Genomic DNA, 18339 nt, shown 5'->3' with positions numbered 1-18339 from the left:
GTACCATTCACGGAGGGGCGGGAAAGCGCACGAGCTCTCAGAAACACACCAGAAACAGCAGAGCCAGAAATACCGATTCACTTTCTGGATCTCCTTCCTCCAAAAAATCATGATGGATTTTTTAAAAATTATTATTTACTAGTTATTTCTCATAGATTAATCCCGCACCTAGTTATTTCCGTAACAGCTGTATTTAGATATAATTCAGATAGCACACAACTCACCCATATAAAGATAAATGAGCGGCTTGTTAGTAAATTCACAGTTGTCCAGCCACCACCACCACCCATTTTAGAACGGTTTCCTAACCCCAGAAGAAACCTCGTCCGTGCCTGTCAGCGGTCACTTCCCGATGCTCCCAGCCCCTGGCAACCATGCGTCTGCTCTCTGCGTCTAGGGTTTGCCTATCCTGGATATTTCATATAAACAAAATCCTACAATAGGCGGCCTTCTGTGTCAGGCTTCCTTCACTCAGGTTTTCAAGGTGCACCATGTTGTAGCCTGCGTCACAGCTTCATTCGTTCTTATGGCTGCAGGAAGCTCCACTGTAGGGACGACCACATCTTATTTATCCGTTCATCGGTGATGGCTATTGAAGCTGCTTTTCCTTTTTGGCTACTAACGCTGCCGTGAGCACTGGTGTACAGGTGCGTGCTTGCGCGTGCGTCTTCACTTCCCTTGGGTGTACGCCTAGGAGTGGAACGGCAGGGTCGCACGGTAGCTACGGCGAACCTTGTGAGGACCCGCCAGACTGCCTTCTGAAGCAGCTGCACCACTTTACGTTCTGCATCCGAGGGCCCCAGTTTCTCCACATCCTTGCTGACGCTTAGTATCTGATTCCTTTCATTACAGTCCTAGATGACTACACCACGCTGGGTACGTGAAATACTCCCTACTCGGTGTTAAACACGCGTGTAGGAATGTGTTGACTGACTCCTTAAAAGCGTTTTATGATTTTTATCCTGAGGAATCTTAATCTTTAAATCCTCACCCTTGTCTTCCCTATACAGTAATAATCCAACTCAGCATCAAATAATCCATCGATTAACCAACCTGCTTCTGTACTAGCGCTTGGCAAACCGGGGCCCATGCGTCAAATCCAGCCAGCTGCTTTTTTTTTTTTTTTTTTTTTTTGTAAATAAAATTTTACTGGAATACAACCAGAGCTATTTGTTTATACGCCGCTACAGGAGAGAACAGAAGAGTCTGACCCACAAAGCCAAAAACATTTACTACTTGGCTTGTTGTTAAAAAAAAGTTGCCAACCCCCGTTTCACACCGAAAAGCCATTATGTTTACGAACTGCTAGGACAACTAGTGAAAGAGATGAATGCTTACAGGCACAGAGGTGTACGGGTTAGGAAGTTCGCTGCTCTGTTTGCCAGGACTAACCTAAAAGTCCGTTCCGAACCGCACAAAGCACTAAAGCCGTGAACGTTTCTCCTCCGGTAGTTACAAAGCTGGAAACGAGGCAACTTACAGGCTCCGCTCTGAGACCACGTGGTGCTTTCCTAAAGTCTCCGCCGGATCCCAAGGACAGCTGAACTTTTCCTAGGTTAATAAAGCAATTATTCATCGCAAGTCCACGGCATAAACAAAATGAGCGCTCCTAACTAAACTATGAAGCGAACCATTCGGTTAACAACCGGTTTCAAAGTCTAGACAACTTTTATCCCGACATGATAACAGATCGTAAATGAGTTTCCACCCCACCAAGATTACACACTCAGCCACACGTGGCCAAGGTGAAGGTTACGTGGTGGGGAGTTTCCGTTTTGGCACGCCCTGGGTGGGAGGCCAAAGGGCCGTCCAGGCGGAGGGTCGGTGGGCGGCTGCCTGAGGGGAGGGGAGGGTACCCGGGGAGAGGTGGCCTGCTCATGGGGTGACCAGCAGCGGAAGAAATTTAAAAACTGGAGGGACGGGGATGGAGGCCTCCTACACAGAAAACAGAGCCACCAAGAGCTGAGGACAGAACCCTGGGGCCCCAACACGGAGAAACCTGGAAGAAGATGGGTGGGTGAAGGTGCAGGAAGTGAACAAAGAGGGGGTGAGAGTCACAAAAGCCCAAACAAGCAAACACGCGCAGAGCTGGCGAGAAGCGAGGGTAGCGCGTGTACGTGCGTCCCTCTCCTTGCGATGATGCCTCTCTGAATTTCAGCTTCACAAGAAAACTCTTCAGGCAAGACAACTATGACCAAGGAACTTGCAAGGGCCTTAGGGCAGCTTTCCAAGGCAGGACGTCCTGGAGGCAACCCGTGTGACTCAGCCATGACCTGGTGGGTTTTTCAGTCTCGTTCCCACAAACCCCTGGATGCACAAGTTCTGCGAGACTGTCTCCAAGCGCTGGCATCGAAGTCTGATGACATCGTGTTGCTTCCCCTCATCCGCAAAGACTTCCCAAGCTCCTCCTGCACCAGTAAAGACCGCACTCCGAAGTGTCCACCTGCGCCGTCCCGACCACACTCTACCTACATTCCCAGCAAAGACGGCCCTGGGCTTGGGAGACACAGAAGCTGGGGAATTCTCCCCGCCTGGCTTCCTCGCCAAGACAAACTGTCTGTTTGACGTTTATTGTGCTCATGGAGAAAACAGTTGTAAAAGAAGACGTTTTGAAAACCTCCAGTCTGTACTCTTGACCCCATCAAACTTCTCCCATTAGGAAGAATTAATTAGGCTTGAACTTGGTAGAGAGCAAACCTGAAGTTGGCTCTAGTCTCACAGGATACTTACTGACTCTGCCTGCCAGCACTGTACAGTGTATCACACATTACAGACACTCAGGATCGTTCTGTCACCGTCCCCTGCCTTATAGTCAAGAGAGCGCTTGGCACTGCCCCTAGCAGAGGGAACTGCCTGACATCTACAGCACTCGGGAGCCACAAACAGGGCAGTCCTGTCCCAGAGCCACCAGGCGAAGTTCTCAGTGCCGCTCGCTGTAGCTCAGAAGAAAAGTCCCTTTACAAAAAGACAGGCACGCGAGAACAAATGACTCCACGCCCATGATGCCTGTCCGTGTGTCACGGGCAGAATCAACGTCCCACGTTCACGTGCCAGGTCCAATATTCTGGTCTGAGTGTTCACTGGCATTGGAAAACTCCTGTGTAGGGCCTCAATTAAGACTCAAGTGTCCCCACATGTGCAGATTTCCTTGCTGTTCTTACGGAAACGCTTTTTCTGGAAACAGCAGCGGGGGAAAAAAACAGTCAATGGAAGTCTCGTTGGAACAAAGTTTTTGTATTTCATCCAACGGATGTTAGTTACAGCTGATCAAGGATGACATCCACGGAGGCCGGAGAACCTTGATTCTCCTGGGAGCCGGGACTCCCGTGGGAAGGAACCACATCAGGGCAGCAGGGGCGCGAGGGGCCGGGCTCGCTTGGCCTCGGGGCTGGAGATGAAAGACTTCACGAAGAGAGAGGCCCACGAAGGGCAACTTGAAAGGGGTGGCATGGATGGGGGCGGACATTCCACAGGGGGGTCTGCATGTGAAGATGGGGCAGAGGCAGGAAGCCGGGCCGGTCTGAGGAATGTCAGCCTGGCCCAGCGCAGAGCTCTGGCTGGGGAGCGTTTGAAGATAAGGGCAGAAAGAGGAAGATGAGGAACTTGACCTTGGGTCGGAATCTGGCATGATATCCTGGAGGCAGTGGGGGCCCCCGAAGGCCAGCACGGAAGCAGGGGAGTGACCTTCTTATTCCAGCAAATGCGTCTGGTAGCTTCATCCTGGAGGCTGACGCGAAAAGAATTTCTTCTGCCCGAGAACAGAAGGCGGCGGGTTCTGTCTTTGTACTGGACAGAAACAAGGGCTCAAACCAACACAGGGCAGAGAACACTAATGTAAGCAAGTGCTCCAGACACTGGGAAGGAAGGTCTAAGGACAGAAGCGATGCTGGACGTCAAGGGCCACAGGAAAGGGGTCGGCCGGGGGGAGCTCAGACGTTGAGCGGGACTGATGTGGAAAATCGCGACACCCAGAGATCAAAACCAAAGGAGGAAGAATGTGTTAAGTCCAGTATCATATTTCAAAGGCCATGAATCACACCCGTGATTAATCAGTTATGACTATCTCAAAGAAAGCTTTGCTGTCTGGAGAACAAGCCATGAGAAAGCACTGCCTTTTGTGAGCCAGGACAATCACTGACGTCACCTCCTTGGTCTGCTTCATTTAACTATTTTAACTCGTTCTCCTTGAGCTCCCTTGTTTCAGAAAAGAGAGCTGACTCATCCAGGAAAAGTATCAAATTGTGAACTAATCGGAGAGTGCATCTCTGGTAACCGAGAAGCCCATCGAAAACCAAAAACCTCTCAAGTGTTAAGACGTGAACATACCATCAGTCACTGGTCCCTGTCTCCCTTCTTGTACATCCCGAGGAGTGTTTTTATCGACTATTTGGGGAATTTAAGCTTCGCCGTAGCTCTGGAAACATGCTTAAGAAGGAAATCCCACCTCACCCCATTTCTGGAGTATAAACGCTTTCTGAAGAGGTGACATTGTTCGTTGGTTATTTTTTGGTCCAACCAGGGAAGGGTGGGATAATGAATTCAGCTTAACATTCCATGGGGGGTAGTTTTTCTTAACCTGACAACACAAAACATACTCAATAGCAATTTGGAGACGCAGTCACGCACGTAATAGGTCTTGAACAGGATACCCGGAGAAAAACATGGTCCAAAAGGATATGTGCACTGCAGTGTTCACTGCAGCACTGTTTACAATAGCCAAGACACGGAAGCAACCTAAACGTCCATCAACAGAGGAAAGGATAAAGAAGATGTGGTGTGTGTGTGTACACACACACACACACACACACACACACACACACACAATGGAATATTACTCAGCCATTAAAAAGAATGAAATAATGCCATTTGCAGCAACACGGATGGACCTACGGATTGTCATACTGAGTGACACAAGTCAGACAGACAAAGAGAAATATCGTATGATATCGCTTATATGTGGAAAATTTAAAAAATGCTACAAAAGGCAGAAACAGACTCATAGACTTAGAGAACGAACTTATGGTTACCAAGGGGGGTGGGGGGAGAGATAGTTAGGGAGTTTGGGACTGACAGATACACGCTGCTATATTTAAAATGGATAACCGACAAGGACCTACTGTGTAGCACAGGGAACTCAGCTCAATATCTTGTAACAACCTAACTGAGAAAAGAATTTAGAAAAGAATAGATACATGTATACCGTATAACTGAATCATTCTGTTGTACATCTGAAACGAATGCACCATTGTTAATCAACTATATTCCGATATAAAATAAGAAGTTAGGGCTTCCCTGGTGGCGCAGTGGTTGAGAGTCCGCCTGCCGATGCAGGGGACACGGGTTCGTGCCCCGGTCCGGGAAGATCCCACGTGCCGCGGAGCGGCTGGGCCCGTGAGCCATGGCCACCGAGCCTGCGCGTCCGGAGCCTGTGCTCCGCGATGGGAGAGGCCACAGCGGTGAGAGGCCCGCGTACCGCAAAAACAAACAAAACAAAACAAAAAAATAAGTTAAAAAAATAAAAATAAAATTACCTGTACTCCTATGTTTTTTTAGTATAATTACTTCCTAAAGAAAACCACTTCTTGATCTTGGCCCTTCCTGTCCCCGGTCACGACACTCCAGTTTCCCTAATAACGTGCCATGAATGTGCCAAGAAAAACATGGAAATTTGAGCACGTGGTGCTTATGATATGAAACGGTGAAGTGGGACCTGTGATGTCACAGCCTATCAACATTTGAAGGGATTCATACTTGATATCCTCTTAAGGAAAAGTTGTTTCCACATTTTAAGCCAGAAAGTCAGTGGAACACCTGTTTAGAAAAGAATCAGAACTACGTGGTCTCTTAGTTCCTCAGTTCCTACATACATTAGGAAGGATGTACAAATTGAACCGTGTGTGTACCAATCCTCAAAACAACCAATAAAATATCAATTAGGGAAGAAAACTGCTTTCCTCATGGTTGACAAAAAAACGTACCAAAAAACAAGAAAAATGATAACTACCCCCACATGCAAAAAATCCTAAGAAACCGACACCCACCTCATACATTCGGATTCAGGTAAGCACGTCAGTATTCAGTCCCACACGCAAGAACACGAGGGTCTGCTCTGAAGATTCTAACACACGCCTGCCACTCATGGCTAAAGCGAACGCTGGATCACATGCCACCCCAAGACAAAGGCAGGTGTGGCCCCAACAAGGCGACAGAGCCAGGCTGAGGGGCTGAGCAGGTCAATGAGACGTGTGAAGACCCAGAGGCAGCGGAGGCTGCACTGCGCAACCCCAAGTCCAAACACACACAGACAAGAAGCTGGCCGCTCAGGGAGAGGTCTTAAGAAACAGAGAGGGGAGGGAATTTGCAACAGGGCATCAGCAGCGGCAGCTCAGACCCCAGGCTGGCTGCAGAAGAGAACCCCGGGAGGAGCGTTCGTTCGGAGCCAAGGGGCCACGGCCTCCCCCGGGGAGGATAAAGCCCAAGGTATGTGCCTCTTCTCCAGGTGGGGCAAAGGTCTAGGGGCCTCGGGACCCTGCGGAGTCCAGAGCCTCAGCACAGCACTCTAGAGAACACGGGCCAACCCGTGCAAGGGACAGTTTCTGGAAAGCACCATTCAGGGAGCATTTTCCGAACACCCGTGCCTGGTACGTCACAATCCAGAAGGAGCAAGGTGTGCGAACGACCCATTTCAACACCACGCCAGCTAGCCTCTTAAGTGCAAACCACCCGTCGCTGCCCGAGCGAGCGGTGATACTGGGGCAGGACCTGAGGATAGCTCTCCTCCGTGGGCTGGCAGCTCTGCAAGGGTCCTCAGGAGAGGGTGCTGGAGGGGCTGCTGTCCTCTCCGCCTCCTCCTGTGGACAAGGCAGTGGCTGAATCCACCGCGGCTCCACAGCCAAGTTCCACGAGCACTCCAGCGGGCAGCTTCCCGGCCAGTTTTAGAAGCATGCCCTCGGACGGCTTCCCAGGGGTTCCACTGGCATGCCAGCCAGCTCCCTGGCCACCTGCCAGGTTCTGCACGGGCAGCTTCCTGTCTGTCAGCTAGCCCGAGGGGCTCAGTGACTTTGCTGTCACACCCATGCCATGCAGATCTGAATCTCAGACTGGGGGAAGGGAGGGCAGTAAGGGGGGGGCAGTCGCACACCTCCTTCCTCCTCCCTTATAGGTAACGTGCCTCAGCCCTAGAGGCAGCGGTTGGTCCTTGCACCTGCTACTCCTGCACTCTTTTAAAGCTCTCTCTACCCCGGAGGAGTTCCTAGCTCATCGTGACTCAGTAAGTTGACAATAAGTAATAATCTGCTAATAGTTAGTCATCCTTTACACCAGGGGCTGGCAAACTTCTCCTTCAAGAGCCATATGGTAAATATTTTAGGCTTTGCGGGGCCTTCCGGTCCCTATGGTAACTGCTCAACCTTGCCGGACAGACAGACAAGACATAAGGGGTGTTTTGCTATGTGGCCGGTTTGCGGAATCCTGTTTCCTATTATGCGGGCCCTGTTCCAATTACTATGCGCTTTCTGCCTCCCAACTGGACCCTGACGGATATAAATTCCATGTGACGGGCACAGCAAGGGAGGCACTCGTGGGCCCCGGCGGCACAGAGGAGGGAAGAGTCAAGCCACAGGGTTCGGGGAGGGGTATCAGGCAAGGTTTCACAGAGATGAGGGGTGACGGATCGAGGGCTGGAGACTCACCCCGACCCCTTCACTACACAACTGGAAGGGAGTCACTGGATTTTTCTTCGCCTCAATTCTGTCGCCCAAAACAAGGGTGGGAAGAGTTGGCTGTCTTACAACCCGGGACCAACAGGGGAATAAAAGTGAGACAATTATGAAAATATTTTGTAAATTCAGAAGTATTATACAAGTATGTTTACAAATCATTTTACTTGTCATTTGCTGGTGTTCCAATCAGGACTACAGCACAGGCTAGGTCCCTGGACTCTCCAGTTCAGGGACACATGATCCCCATTCCTGATCATGAACACGGGGAAACCAGACGTTGAAGTGGTAAAGGGAGACTGCTTCACTTACAATACTCCAAGCTATTTAGGTAGAGTGGTTTCTAAGTCCTTTCAAGCAACATTGTTTGGGGGAAAAGAAATCCCGAAGCTCAGTTATCCTAGATGTTCTTACTGGTTATTCTCAAGCTACTTTAAAGTTTCTTTTTCCCTTGATTAGCGACTATAGCCTTACAGAAAACTTCTAAAATACAGCAAGTTGCCATTTACACATGGAGTGTTTTACAAAAGTTTCCCCTAAGTGGATTATGTTCATGGAAACCCAGACCGCATTTCTCGCATTAAAAAAAACAAAAAACAAAAAACATGATTTAAGTGGTACTTAAGTTCTCAGGCTAAGACACAAATACCTCTTTAAAAGATGTCATGGTTTATATACTGTGGCTTTGCAAGGAAGCAAAGGGGAAAAAAGGACACATGCCCCATCTCCCCAGGCGGCCCTTTGAAATGTACGCTGCAGGCACAGGTCAGGTGTCTATAACAGGCACAGCTCTGGGTCCTCGTGGTTAACACAGGAACTACGTTTTCTAGAATCTCTATCCCTGTACGGTTGGTTAGATGGGGTCCAAAGGAGAATCTGTCCAAGGATAGAAGGTGGAAGCGATGCAGAAGAGCCCGGCGGCCTCCAGCTTCTCTTACGCCCCATTGCTCTGCATCCCCTGTCTTCCTACGAGGAGATGCCTGGCCCGGGCCCACGTACAGGTGGCTGCATGCAGGCACCCTCCGGGCCAGCTCCCCAGGCCGGCTGGGCGTGGCTTCTCAGAGACACTCCTTCCGTCCAGGATCCCCCAGGTCTCCCTTACGGACCCTCTCCCACATTTACATAAGCTCAAACTCCTGTCACCCTGTAACAGCCACTGTGCCTCTGCTGCCCCGAGCGAGCGAGCGTACCTCGGAGAAGAGGCAGGGTGCGTCCCACGAGCTGCAAAGGAGTGCAGTGCAACCACGAAGACACCAGGAACCCGAAGGAAAGCAGCTTGGCAAGGAGCACCTGTAATTCTTGTTTTTTAAAAGCGTGGTTTAAAAACCCCACAGAAAATTTACCGTCAACCGTTTTTAAACGTACAGCTCAGCAGTGTTCCCTAGAATTACATTGTGTGTAACCGATCCCTAGAACTTCACCTTGCACAACTCCATATCCATCCAGCACCTCCCGGCCCCTGGCAACAACCGTTCTGCTTTCTGTTTCCATGAACTTGACTCCTGAGGATACCCTGTGTAAGTGGAATCATACAGGATTGTCCTTCTGTGTCTGGTTACGGCGCTTGAGGTTCGTCCACGTGATCACACTTCTCTAACGCTAATATTCCATCGTATGTGTATGCCACATTTTCCTTATCCTTTCGCCTGTCGGTGGACACGTGGCCTGCTTCTAACCCCTGCAACTCTTGTGTACGGGGCGGATGCACAGATCAACACAACCACTTGCAGAAACAGAGAGAATAACCTTCAAGTCAACCCTGTGTAGGTATGTTCACCAAGAGGCCCGTACAAGAATGATCATACTGGCATCAACCACACCAGCTAAAACACAGAAACCACCCAAATGTCCAGCAGACAATACACGGCATAGCCCAACGATGGGGTACGATGGGGTACCACACTGCCTCTCCCCGTCACGGCGCTACAGACATCCAATACCAGGGCTTCCCCTCCAATACCAGGGCTGGATGGTCCTGTGCTCTGGGTGGCAGCCGTCAGACACTGAGGAGCGGCATTCTCGGTCCCCACCCACTAGGTGTCAGCAGCGTCCCCAACCCCAAGTCAGAACAACCCAAGCGTCTCCGGATACTACTCAGGGTGCCCCGGGGTGGGGGTGGGGGGGAGGGGGCTGGGGACAAAAGCCACCTCCCCCAGTTGAGAACTAGAGAAAGGACGAAGTACCTGCAACAGTCATCATAACTCTTGGGAACACAGGAAACCGGACAGCTCTAACACCCCTTTGAACCTGCCGCAAAGCCTCTTCCACCAGCAACGCGAGAGGCCAGCGAGTCAGGCCAGGTGGAGCCACTGTGTTCAGCCAGATCCCACCATTACCAGGCGGAACAGGCCTTGTTCTGGACGCCCTGAGCCCGGCCCAAACAGCACGGGGCTGCAACTAAGAAGCCTCTGTCCTTTCTCCCCGCAGAAATGGTCCTCCTTGCCTGCAGGCTTTGTTGGCTGGGTCCCCTCTATTCACACCCCGCTACCCCTGACAGACACACACTCACTCCGCCTGGCTCACCCCACTCATCCTTTTGGGTCCCACACCAGGACCCCCCAACACCGCTTCCACCATGGGACCCAGTGGCCACCTCCTGGCCTCCTGAATACCCTGAGCGCATCACCACTCAGGGCTCCAAACCCCCTGGTTTGGGGTTTTTATATATTCCTTATTTTTTTGGCAGTATGTGGGCCTCTCACTGCTGTGGCCTCTCCCTTTGCGGAGCACAGGCTCCGGACGCGCAGGCTCAGCGGCCATGGCTCACGGGCCCAGCCGCTCCGTGGCATGTGGGATCTTCCCGGACCGGGGCACGAACCCGTGTCCCCTGCATCGGCAGGCGGACTCTCAACCACTGCGCCACCAGGGAAGCTCTATGTATTCCTTTCTTCCTTTCCTTCCCTCCTTCCCTCCTTTTTCTTCCTTCCTTCCTTCCTTTCTTTCTGGCCGCGCCACGTGGCGCACGGGATCTTAGTTCCCTGACCAGGGATGGAACCCATGCCCCCTGCAATGGAAGCTCAAAGTTCTAACCACTGGACCACCGGGAAGTCCCCCAAACCCCCTGTTTTCGGTTCCCTGCTTCTGCTGTCAGCCCCACAGCAAGACTAGCACCTCCTGGAGGATAAAACCCCGAGAGTCTCTTTATCTCTTCCCCTCCGATACCACCGTCTGTCACGCAATGTCTGTGGGAAGGGTGAACAGAGAGGGAAAAGAGTCAGCCTGGAGAGTGAAGTTCCCGTCTAGAGCCAGCCTTCACCTTACATCACAGGAGGAATACGAGGCACACCTGCCCTTTGCAGTGCGTTGTACGAGCATCAGGCACGCACCGGGCAGAAGCAAGCGGGCTCCGCAGCAGTCGGGGAACAGAGACTTGCCCCGACTCGAACCTTTTCTCATACATCGTTTGCACATGAGTAGTGGGAACATTTAAGCACCGGTTCAACAGGGATGACTGGAGTGACTTAATTCTGCAGTTTTCAAAGAAGAAAAGCGATCTGCAGGAGCTGATAGACAATCAAGAAACAGGAAGCGGAACTGCTGGACACGAGAACAAAGTGTCCCTGCTTGTCAGACACATGGCTGTTTATTTGTAATGGACGTTCCCAGCCTTCTGCTGTTTCAAAGAAACGGCGCCTGTTCTTTTAGATAAGGCTGCCGCTGGGCAACTCAGGACAGGGGCTGCTCCAAGGGGACCCGCCCAAGGCCACCTCACCTTCCCTTTGGATGAGTCAGAGCTCCCCGGAAGGCTTCGTCTCTCTATCGGGTGAAAGAGAGAAGATCTCACCCATCACGAGGGCTGTCTCTTTGAAAAACTCTCCTCAGGGATGCTGTGAGAGACAGAATGCTTGTGCCCCCCGCCCAAATTCACATGTTGAAACCCAACCCCCAATGTGACGGTATAAGGAGGTGGGGTCTCGCGGAGGTGACTGGGTTATGAAGGTGGAACCTTCAGAAATGAGATCAGTGCTGTTATACGAGAGCCCCCCCCCCCCCCCCCCCACCGACAGCCGCCTCACCCCTTCTACCGGCTAAAGATACAAGAAAATGCCACCTATGAACCAGGAAGCAGGTCCTCGCCAGACACTGAATCTGCCGGCACCTGGATGGATCCTGGACTTCCAGCCTCCAGACTATGAAAACTCAATGTTTCTTGTTTATAGGAATTTTTTTTTTTTTTAATTACGGCAGCTCAAATGGACAAAGATAGATGTCAAAGGCCAAGCCTGGGGAACCTAAGCACAGGAATCTCGGGGCTGCACACACTCGCACCCAGAGAGTAGGGAAGGGGACCGGGGTGCAAAAGACAGCCCTCGAAGGGGGCCCTGGGGCGGTGGCAGGGCGCTCTCCTCTGAAGGCGCAGCAGCTAGATCCGGTCCTGGCGGCTGGGAGCCCCAGGGAAATTAACAGCCAGTGTGGGCGAATCTTCCAGGTTTCTGGTTGTTTTTTTTGTTTGTTTTAAAGAAGCTGGAGATCTGGATTTTTACAGATACTATTCCTCTGTCCTCAAATCGCTGGCACTCTTCTGCTTTTAAAACTTGGCGAGAACGCCCCCCACACCAAAAGAAAAGTTGCATGGGTAAGTCACATGCGCATAACCCCCAAGGGGCAGCCTGTGATTTGGGGCGTTCCCGTCCTACTCTGTGTACACGCCTCCTCTCTGCGGTTAGAATCCAGTTAGGATCCTGCACACACCAAGGTGGTCTCCGCTACGCCCACCGCCAGGTCCTCTTCCTGCCTCCCCACGGCCGGCCGGTCTATCAGGGCTTCGCCCCCGTCCGGATCCTCCAGGATCCCTGACCCCATCCTGCGCAGGTGCCGCCCTCCACCGTTGTCACTAGGATGCGACCATCCGCGGTGGCCGGCAGCACTGTGGAGCCAGAGTCCCCGCAGACACGGGAGGGGCCCCGTGCGTCCCCCCTCACAGGGAGGGTAGCCGTGACGGTCCTGACAGGAGACGGGAGCGGATGTCGGCTGGAGGCCTGTGAGGAAAGCCTTTGTCTCTGCCATCAAAGGGCAGAAACATCTGGAACCACCCTTTCCCTCTGCTTGTGGCCGTGAACAAAGACACCGACTGTGGATGCAGGGCAGAGACCCGAAGGGTCCCAGGGCCCTAGATGTGCCCAGCATGGGGCTGGGCGGTGAGGCAGCAGCACACACACACCCCACCCCACCCTCTCCCGGGGCTCCCTGGAAGGGCCTAGGGTGAGGTCCTTAGAGAACCAGACGGGTTCATCCAGAAGACATCCATACTTTAGAATGAGTCCGAATTCTTTATAAATGCAGATCGTTTTTTCCTTTTAATGTTTATAATGTTAAAAAAATCAACACCAACTAAAACAGTTTGAAACACTAAAACTTTGTTAGCTTTTCTAATTAAAAAACTACTGACGGGGCTTCCCTGGTGGCGCAGTGGTTGAGAGTCCGCCTGCCGATGCAGGGGACCCGGGTTCGTGCCCCGGTCCGAGAAGATCCCACGTGCCGCGGAGCGGCTGGGCCCGTGAGCCATGGCCGCTGAGCCTGCGCGTCCGGAGCCTGTGCTCCGCAACGGGAGAGGCCACAACAGTGAGAGGCCCGCATACCGCAAAAAAAAAAAAAAAAAAAAAAAAAAAAACCTACTGAAGGACTTCCCTGACGGTCCAGGGGTTAGGACTGCACTTTCACGGCCAAGGGCACAGGTTCAATCCCTGGTCGAGGAACTAAGATTCCACAGGCCGCGCATGGTGGCCAAAAAAGAAAAAAAAACAAAAAACCGCTGAGGGGCATCATTTATTATCACGTCTGAGACACAGGCTACGAAAACCTATAACGTCTTGCTGTACTCATGTTTTTATTTAAGACATATTGCGTACGCCCTAGAAATCTACCAGCTCCAAGTCACTACATTTCTCCTCATCTAACACCTGTACTCCTGGCTGACAGAGGAGTATAATGCATTTAAAACATATATCATGGACGAGGGGAGTGAGGGTTGGAGACTTAGAAAATCTAGAGAGTGTAAATCAATGGGACTACTACATGCACACAGGTGTTTCACTAAACACATTCCTCATCTCCGCAGTAATATTATTTCTCCCCAGTGAACTGAAGTTTAGAATCAAACCAAAACTGCCAAAATATTATGTTTCTAACTTGTAACCTCCCTCTGTCATCTAAAAATAGAAAAAAAAAAGGAAAGCACTTAAGATTTAAGCTACTCCATGCGTCCCCTATATTCAGAGCAGCACTGTTCACAACAGCCAAGACATGGAAACCTAAACGTGCATCACGGATGAATGGATAAAGATGTGGTACATGTATACAATGGAATACTACTCAGCCATAGAAAAGAACAAAATAGTTCCATCTGCAGCAACATGGACGGACCTAGAGATGATCACATTGAGTGAAGTAAGTCAGACAAACATCATAGGATATCACTTATGTGTGGAATCTAAAATATGACACAGATGAACTTATCTACGAAACAGAAACAGACTCACAGGCACAGAGAACAGACTTGTGGTTGCCAAGGGGGAGGAGGGGTGGGGGAGGGGCGGACTGGGAGTTTGGGATGAGCAGATGCAAACTAGTATACGTAGAATGGATACACAACAAGGTCCTACTGTAGAGCACAGGGCACTACAGTCAATATCCTACGATAAACCATAATGGGAAAAAAATATGAAAAGGAATGTAAATATGTATAACGGAATCACTGTGGTGTACAGCAGAAATTAATACAACACTGTAACTCAACTATACTTCAATAAAAAGAAAGAAAAGATTTAAGCTACTCCAATCCTGATGCGTCTGCGCCGGAAAAAAACAGAAACCTTTTGCCAACTTTTCAGCGGCCAGCTTTCATAGGCGAAATCCTCATTCCTGAATGTTACATTTATGTCTCCCAAGTGCATTCACAGCTTTGGGGAAAAACTGGACTCATTCTTAAGTTTAAAAAAAAAAAAAAGACTCGTATTAAAATGACTTTAACTCTTCCGACACAGCAGCACCTCATCGTCTGCCGAGGCAGGGCGCGTCGAGAGCCTCTGCGCTGTGCTTCGCGGGGAGGGAGGTGTGCAACCTTGTATCAGGACGTCAGAGTCTGCTTAGGAGCCCACTTCTCCTTCTTCCCCAGGCTGAAGATTGTATTACTCACTCGTCAAGGGAAAACAGGTAACCATGTGCCGGTTTACGATGGGCAGAAGTGTGCAGAGGCAGGCACGGGCCACGAGAGCCCGACACACCCCAAGACTGTGCCCAGAGGAGGGAAGGAGCCATTATGTCTTCCTGGGTTGGGGCGCTGTAACACTCAGCAGCACCAAGGCCATTTTGTTGTTTTTTTTCCTTACTGGAGTATAGCTGCTTTACACTGCTGTGCAAGGGCATTTTTGAAGCTGGCCACAGCCTGCCTTCGTTTCATCTCCTGTGCTTTATTCCGCCCTACGGGGGACAAATTAATACAAAATATATATTCGTCTGCTAGGACTGATATGGGACTATTTGGGACTTTTATCACTGTGTTCAAAAAAGGGGGGGCAGGCAGCTATCTCCCATGACAGGGTATTAAAAAATACTTTGTCCAAAATGCCAAACGATATCACTTGTACCTGGAATCTAAAATATGACACAAATGAACTTATCCACGAAACAGAAACAAGATCACAGACACAGAGAGCAGAACTGTGGTTGCCAAGGGGGTGGCAGGGGGAGGGGTGGATTGGGAGTTTGGGGTTAACAGATGCAAACCACTATATATAAAATGGATAAACAACAAGGACCTACTGTAGAGCACAAGGAACTCTACTCAATATTCTGTAATAAGTGTATGCAAAAAGAATGTGAAAAAGAACGAACATATGTATAACTGTACCACTCTGCTGTACACCTGAACTAACACAAAACTGTAAGTCACCTATATTCCAATAAAAATTTTTAAAACATTACATTTCTTACGTTCTTATGTTCTATAATGTTCTAAAATACCATTTTCCCCCAAGGCACTAATGATTATTGCATGATTTTTCTGTAACCTAGAAAATTAGTATCTCATTTTAAAAATATAACTTTATCTATGAGGAGTATCCTTATAAAATTCTCTAAGTTGTAATGTGTTTTAGAGAATTTTCCATTTCCTGACTAAAGTTACTAGGAAATGTTTATATATCTACAAGTAATTTTAGCCTCGATTATTAGCATAATTAAATTTTTCTGCAACAGCAATTCTACAGTCATTTTTATTGTGGGTCTAATTCAACACACCTGAAAACTGCAATTCATGCAGACCTGTGCCCTAATAAGGTTATGATGTGTGTCCCAAGGGAGACTGCGCATAACAGAAAGAAAGCCTCCGGCAGACCCAGTTCAAACAGAAATTCAAGATGATGCCATTAAGAATTAAGCCTCAGGGACTTCCCTGGTGGCACAGTGGTTAAGAATCTGCCTGCCAATGCAGGGACACAGGTTCAAGCCCTGATCCGGGAAGATCCCACATGCCGCGGAGCAACAAAGCCTGCGAGCCACAACTACTGAGCTTGCGCTCTAGAGCCCGCGAGCCACAACTACTGAAGCCCGTGCGCCCTAGAGCTCGTGCTCCACAACAAGAAGCCACGGCAATGAAAAGCCCGCGCACCTCAACAAAGAGTAGCCCCCGCTACTAGAGAAAGCCCGTGCACAGCAATGAAAATCCAACACAGCCAAAAATAAAATAAATAAAATAAGAAAGAATTAAGCCTCAGATGCTACCAAACAAACAAACAAACAAACAAACAAACCCCAGCAAGGAGCTAGACAAGTCTCAGCAGGAAAACTTGTACAGACGGTTTGGGCACCAGGAGGTCATATGTTTGCTGCTCTCCACCCCAGCACAGAGAAGCCTGGAAGGTCCTTAGGAGCAGAGCGTGGAAAATCAATCTAGTCAATTGAATATTCCAAGCAATCAAAGCTTTAGCTGAATATGTTGCTGGGAGCTGCTGTCAGGTTTTTTTGTTGTTGCTGTTGTTTTTTACAGACTACCACTCGGCCTTTTCATGGGCACTAACCTCCCCCAAAGGATGTGGATGGCTCAGCCAGCTGGTAGTCACGCCCTGCCCTTCTGTACATCTCCATCAGCTTCAGGAGACACTGCCTTTAACGAGCAGGCCCTTCGTGCTGGACCCTAACTTGAAAGGAACGGAATGAGGCAGAGACAGGTCTCTTGTCTGACACAGTGAACTCCTATTAATACAAGACTAGAAACTGATGGGACAAAACAGACACTCGTCACCTAGGGAACATCCCTGGCTCTAAGTTAAATTCCAGGCTAAGTGGTCAATGACTGATTAACAGAGTTTTACCACAGAATAAGGTTCTGAACTTTTTATCCTTATAAAAGCAGGACAGAGGAGGCAACCGAAAGCAAAAGCTAAAAGAGTAGTGTCACCAGAAAGGGGAAGCAGCAGTGTTTTGACAGAGTAGAAGAAAAACAATTCTGTGCCTTTCCACGTTTCCATTCATGCGCCTGGGGTAACAGCACTGTCTGCACACACAAACTTCAGAGGAAAATACTGGACGAACCGGCGAGAAACTCAAACATCTGAGTGGCAGCGCTGCACTGTTTTCTCTGAACTCCAGCCTCCTGGATGGCCAGTTAGCTCGAGGTGGGGCATATATGACCAAGTAATCACCGGGTTCTGGATCATTTAAGGCTCCGACCGAGAGACAAGCAAAGTGGAATTTATTACAGAGAGATGGGGAAACATGCAAACCACAGGACCGGGAACTGCCCAAGCAGGTTCCAGAGAGCAAAGAGGACAAGGAAAGTCCGCAACGGCCCCAGGGCAGAAACCGGCTGGTTGGCATGCCAAGGTCCTGGAGGCGGCTGCGTGAATGTGCTCCAACCCCTCCTTCTTTCCTTACTTCCTCGTGTAAGGACAAAAGTCCTAGGAGTCTGAGACAAGAGACTGGCCCAAGGTCGTTCAGTGAGTGAACAGCATGGAACATGACTCAGCAGTAAAATCAACTACTGATATACATACACGTGGGCACACCTCCAGAGAGTTATGCTATGTGAAAACAGCCAATCCCCAAAGGTGACACACTGTCTGATTCTATTTATGTCTTATTCTTGAAATGAAACAATTACAAAACCAGCAGCCAGGGCTTAAGGTGGGGCTGAGGGCAGGAGGGAGTGGGTATGGCTATCCAGGGGCCACATGCGGGATCGAACGGTTTGTATCTTGACCGTATCCATGTCAACATGCTGGTTGTGACACTGTTACTAGAGCTTTGCAAGGTGTTACCATTGGGAGACACCAGGTAAAGGGTATGTGGCATCTCTCTATAGTCTTACAATTTCAAGTCAATCTACAGTTCTCTCAAAATACAAGCTTAATTAAAAAGACTGGCCAAGAGCGGATCACACGGCCACCCAGGTTGTTCCGGGGGCAGAAGCGAAGGAATGTGGCTGGCTGACCCTTGGGAGGCCGTGGGGACAAGCCAAGACTTAACAACGGGGAAGCGATTTTCGTAAAGGAATCGGGGTGCTCCAAGGAAGGGCCACGGGAGCGAGGAAGCCAAACACCGACCAACGTCCACTACTCGTTTCAGAGGATGTGAACTCTCACCCAGCAGCCGGTCAGCAAGCCACTCACTCACTTCATAATAT

The 18339-nt window shown here is 49.9% G+C and overlaps 1 protein-coding gene across 4 annotated transcripts in view; it reads right to left on the bottom strand.

Moving 5' to 3' along the window:
* LOC137217790 (protein Shroom2-like) overlaps positions 1–18339 on the bottom strand; it is a 140960-nt gene that overhangs the window by 79423 nt on the left and 43198 nt on the right. The window lies entirely within an intron of this gene.

The sequence above is a fragment of the Pseudorca crassidens genome, chromosome Y, assembly GCF_039906515.1.
Source record: "Pseudorca crassidens isolate mPseCra1 chromosome Y, mPseCra1.hap1, whole genome shotgun sequence".
Lineage (NCBI taxonomy): Eukaryota > Metazoa > Chordata > Mammalia > Artiodactyla > Delphinidae > Pseudorca > Pseudorca crassidens.
The sequence above is the reverse complement of the archived record's forward strand: the minus strand, read 5'-3'. Positions and strand labels throughout refer to the sequence as shown.